The sequence below is a fragment of the Hordeum vulgare genome, chromosome 3H (genome assembly GCF_904849725.1).
Source record: "Hordeum vulgare subsp. vulgare chromosome 3H, MorexV3_pseudomolecules_assembly, whole genome shotgun sequence".
Classification (NCBI taxonomy): Eukaryota; Viridiplantae; Streptophyta; class Magnoliopsida; order Poales; family Poaceae; genus Hordeum; species Hordeum vulgare.
The window spans coordinates 238,585,822-238,591,821 of NC_058520.1; positions in this window are offsets into that span (position 1 = coordinate 238,585,822).

The window sequence follows — 6,000 nt, forward strand, 5'->3', positions numbered from 1 at the left end:
CTCCAAGGTAAGACCAAAGTCTTCAGCCGAAGACATACATTTTTAGGGGTCGATATTCATCGTATAACTCAAATTCCTCAGCGACTTATAGAGCATGTGTACACTTACAAACACATTAGTCTCTTAACCTATAAGTCTTCAAACCACCAAAATCACTGAGGGCACTAGATGCACTTATAGTAGTACCAGCCGGTAAGCTCCTCGGTTTCTTCATGTCGGTGTGCGGCATCGAAACCAGCCCTAAGAAGATCGGAACCATAGAGCGCATGGCCAAGCCAGCTCGACTCCTGGACGTCCAAAATTTTGCGGGTTGCATGGAATCTCTCAGCCGTTTCGTCAGCCGGCTGGGCGAGAAGGCGCTTCCACTCTACCAGCTGATGAAGAAGACTACCAAGTTCGAGTGGAATGATCAGGCGGACGAAGTCTTCCACGACCTCAAGCGCGTGATCTCCAGCACGCCCATCTTGGTCGCGCCGGCGGAGAGGGAACCCATTCTCCTCTACATTGCGGCAACCACGCGAGTGGTCAGTGTCGTCTTGGTGGTGGAGCGAAAATAGGAGGGCAAGGTGCTGCTGGTTTAGCGCCATGTTTACTATCTGAGCGAAATCTTGTCCGCCTCCAAGCAAAACTACCCCCGCTATCAAAAGATGTGCTATGGCGTGCTACTTAGAAGCTGAAGCAATACTTCTAGGAGCACGCCATCACACTGGTGAGCACAGCTCCACTTTCAAAAATCATGGGCAACCATGATGCTACAGGCCGGATCGCCAAGTGGTCCATCGCCATGGCCAACCACGACATTCGCTATGAGCCACGCACTGCCATCAAGTCCCAGGTGGTGGCCGACTTCCTCGTCGATTGGGCTGAGACCCAGTTCCTGTCGTCACCTCCTCACTCCACGCATTGGCGGATGCACTTCGACAGCTCCAAGATGCGAACTTGTTTTGGAGTCGACATTGTCCTGACGTCCCCGAAAGGGGAACAGCTCAAATATGCTCTCCAAATACACTTCACCGCATCCAACAATGTTGCCGATTACGAGGCGCTCGCACACGGCCTCCGGCTTGTCAGAGAGATCGGCATCCGACGGATTCTTTGCTTCAACGACTCTAACCTCGTTGTGCAGCAAGTCTCTAGCTAGTGGGACGCCAGGGATGCCAACATGGTCAGCTACCGCTTCCTCATCCAGCAGCTCAGTGGCCCTTTCGAGGGCTGCGAGTTCCATCATCTCCCTTGAGCGGACAATGAGGCGGCGGATACATTGGCAAAAATCGGCTCTACTAGATAGGCAATCCCAGCCGGCGTCTCCATCGAGCAGCTGCACAAGCCTTCCATCAAGCCATCTCCGGAGTCGTCATCAATCTTCGTGCCTGTAGACCCGACCGGTCCAATGACTTCGGGCCTGGAGAATCGGCCGGCTTCAACAACGCTGCCGGCTCCGTCCGCTTCGCAAGCTCCGGCTACTTTACCGGTTCTGGCTACTTCGCCGGCTATGCCAAGCATCGAACCCAGTCGGCTCCAAACCTAGTGGGTGGCTGTCATGGAAATCGATGGCACGCCGGCTGCCACGACGGGGCCAGAGACAGAAGGTCTCGAACCCAGGACCACAACGACAAACTCAGGAGCTTCGATTGCCCCTGACCTTCAGGCCGAACCAGAGTCGGCTCTTGTGTCGTCTCCCACATGGGCACAACCTATCTTGGCTTTCCTTCTTTGCGGCGAGCTCCCTCAGGACGAGACGGAAGCGCGCAAGATCCAGCGCCGATCTCCCGCTTATGCCATCATTAACCGTGAACTAGTTCGACGCAGTGTAACTGGCGTATTTCAACGCTGCGTCGAATCAGAGAAAGGGCAAGAAATTCTCAAGGACATACATCACGGTGAGTGCAAGCATCACGCCGCCTCTAGAACCCTGGTGGCCAAGGTGTTCCGCGATGGATTCTTTTGGCCCACCGCCCTGGAAGAGGCCAGAACCCTGGTCGACAAGTGTGAACGATGCCAGCGCTTCAGCACGAAAGCCACTTGCCGGCCTCGTCTCTCAAGTCCATTCCCCTCTCATGGCCTTTCGCCGACTGGGGGCTGGACCTGGTAGGACCATTCAAGACCGCTCGAGGTGGCATGACGCATCTCGTGGTAGTCGCCAACAAGTTCACCAAGTGGATTGAGGCCAGGCCAATCAAGAAGCTCGATGGTCCCACGACCGTCAAGTTCATCAAGGACATCACCATCCTCTACGACGTCCCCCATAGCATCATCACCAACAACGGCACCAATTTCGCTAAGGGTGCAATGCTGCTCTTCTGTGCATAGGAGGGCATTCGGATTGATCTGGCATCGGTCGCGCACCCGCAGTCAAATGTCCAGGCGGAAAGGGAAAACGGCCTAATCTTGGCCGGCATCAAGCCAAGACTCGCGGCGTCGCTTGTCAGATCAGTTGACTGCTGGATCGAAGAGTTGCCGGCTGTGCTGTGGAGCCTCCCCACCATGTCGAACCGGTCATCCGGTTTCACGCCATTCTTCCTCGTCTACGGGTCCAAGGCGATCATCCCCGCGGATGTCAAGTTCGACTCGCCTCGTGTCACCTTGTACATAGAGGCGGATGCAAAAGAAGCAAGAGAATACAACGTCGATCTACTCGAGGAGGCACTGGAGCTGGCCCTGAGCCGGAAGGCCATCTACCAACAAAAGTTGAGACACTACCACAACAAAAGTATCAAGCCTCTCTCTTTTCATGAGGGGGACCTCGTACTTAGAAGAATCCAGTGAACGGTCGGCCAGCACAAGCTCTCTTCCCCATGGGAGGGCCCTTCATCATCAACAAGACATTGCACAACAATGTGTACTATCTAATAGATGCTCAGAAGCCGCAGAAGTGCAAGAGAGACGCCTCCGATGAGGAAACAAAGAGTCCATGGAATGCGGCACTGCTTCGCCCGTTCTACTGCTAGAACAAGAGAGAAAAATGTGTATGTATGTATCCTTTACCCTTTTGGGATTTCAACTAATGCAATGGGTGCCTCAAGCCACTACTTGGGTCATACCTTTTCAATTTGATAAAAAAGTTGTTGTTACAAGAGTGAGCTCCCCGATCCGACTTCTCGGGCTCACGGGTTTGCTAGCCGACCCAAACCAACTTCCCGCTCATATTCGAACATACCCTGCACGTCGAGTCAAAACTTTTACCGCCCCGCGCAAGCTACAGACTAGCTCTCAGCTGTCCGGCTAGCGGGACAGCGGAACGAAAGGCCGACTGCATGCAAAGTTCGGCTAAGAAAGGATCGCCGGCTCGAGTTGGTCTGATCTCTTCTAATCTTCATTTCTAGACGGCCTCTACTGACTCGCTCCAAGTCTAAGTATCTCTGTGGCTTCAAGAAGTCCAAGGTTGATGCCTTTGTGTTGGGGATCGTAGTAATTTCAAAAAAAATCCTACGCCATACAAGGATCTATCTATAGAGAAACCAGCAACGAGAGAGGTTGTAGAGCATCTTCATACCTTTGAAGATCGCTAAGCAGAAGCGTTACTATGAACGCGGTTGATGGAGTCGTAATCGTAGCAATTCAGATCGCGATGGATTCCGATCTATGTGCCGAACCACGGCACCTCAGCGTTCAACACACGTACAGCCCGGTGACATCTCCTCCTTCTTGATCCAGCAAGGAGAGAGGAGAAGTTGAAGGAGAGCTTCGGTAGCACGACGGCGTGGTGGCGGTGGAGCTAAGTGGTTCTCCGGCAGGGCTTCGCCAAGCACTACGGAGGAGGAAGAAGAGGGAGAGAGGGTTGCGCCTTGGGAGAGATTAATTGTGTGTTCCCAAAGGCCAAAACCTCAAATATATATAGGAGGAGGGAGAGGAAGGGCAGCCTTGGCCCTCCTCCAAGGAGGAGGGGTTCGGCCGAAGCTAGGGAGGAGTCCTCCTCCCACAAGGGAGGTGGACTCCCTTGGAAGGACTCTTTTCCCTTTCCTTTTAAGCCTTTTTGCCTTATCCCTTTATCCCTATGCGCATGGACATTTAGGGAAGGCCTTGGCCAGCCCAATAAGGGCTGGTCCACCTCCTCTAACAGCCCATAAGCTACTTTGGTCGTCACACCCCTCCTGGGGGTCCTCCGGCACCCTCCCGACACTCCCAGTACACTACCGATGAGCCCGAAACTTTTCCGGTGACCAAAACAGGACTTCCTATACATCAATCTTTACCTTCGGACCATTCCGGAGCTCCTCGTGACATCCGGGATCTCATTGGGACTCCGAACAACCTTCCGTAACCACATACTATTCCCTTTACAACTATAGCGTCATCGAACCTTAAGTGTGTAGACCCTATGGGTTCGGCAGACATGCAGACATGACCGAGACATCTCTCCGGCCAATAACCAACAGCGGGGTCTGGATATCCATGTTGGTTCCTACATGTTCCACGATGATCTCATCGGATGAACCATGATGTCAAGGATTCAATCAATCCCGTATGCAATTCCCTTTATCTATCGGTATGATACTTTCCCAAGATTCGATCGTTGGTATCCCCATACCTTGTTCAATCTCGTTACCAGCTAGCCTCTTTACTCGTTCTGTAACACATCATCTAGTGGCTAACTCCTTAGTCACACTGAGCTCAATATGATGATGGATTACCGAGTGGGCCCAGAGATACCTCTCCATCACACGGAGTGACAAATCCCAGTCTCAATTCGTGCAACCCAACAGACACTTTCGGAGATACCCGTAGTGCACCTTCATAATAACCCAATTACGTTGTGACGTTCCATACAACCAAAGAACCCCTACGGTATCCGGGAGTTGCACAATCTCATGGTCTAAGGAAATGATACTTGACATTAGAAAAGCTTTAGCAGACGAACAACATGATCTAGTGTTATGCTTAGGATTGGGTCTTGTCCATCACATCATTCTCCAATGATGTGATCCCGTTATCAATGACATCCAATGTCCATGATCAAGAAACCATGATCATCTACTGATCAACGAGCTAGCCAACTAGAGGCTCACTAGGGACACATTGTGATCTATATATTCACACATGTATTACGGATTCCTGTTAACACAATTATAGCATGAACAATAGACAATTATCTTGAACTAGGAAATATAATAATAACCACTTTATTATTGCCTCTAGGTCATATTTCCAACACTTTGAAGGTAGAAGCGCCATCCCAATCATAGACCGGCTCCCGGTTGTCGGACTGGCGGGGTGGATGCTGGAGGGGCAAGCTTTTGGGTAGATGGAAGCCAAGGGGGAACAAAAGACAGAAAAGCGAGTCGGCAAGCACAACCTTCGCAGGCACAATTCAAGAAAATAAGCATATATTACATCAAAAGACATGCAAAGGCTCACGACCAAGGTTCATTACATTACACCCTAGTGGGTGGAACTGCTGGATTAACAAAAAATGCAGAAAAATAGAAAAAAATTCAGTCGGTGGCGGCTCCACCCTTGGCTCGGCATTGCCAGCAGCACCTGAGGTAGAGGCGGCTCCACCCTTCGCTCCGGCATCTCTAGCGGCACATGAGGTGGAGGCGCCGCTGTCCGCTCGGGTGCCTTAGGCACCACCGTTCGCGACGGAGTCAGCACAGGCCTCGTCGCTGGAGTCGGCATCCTCGAATGTCGTCTCGTCAGAGCTGCCATCAGGGTCAGCAAGGGCTAGCCGGTAATGATCCTCCAGGATCAGACTTCCGTCAGCCCTCCGCTCCAGGGTGTACTCATTCCACGCGGCAAAGGAGGCAATGTCCCTGGCTCGCACTTGCAGCTCGTCTTCGATGGCGGCCAACTCCGCTTTAGTGCCAGCACGCTGGGCTGCGAGCAGGCCCAAGTTTAGGTTACGATACCATGACTTGGCAAGACGAAGCACCATATACGCCCCGGCTCAAGCAGCTGACGTGCACCAGGCGTCCACCTGGGAGCTTCCTGCCTCGAGCCATCGGGACAACCGGCTCATCGAGGCCGGCTCCACCGCATCTGGCCAAAGGGCATTTACCATCG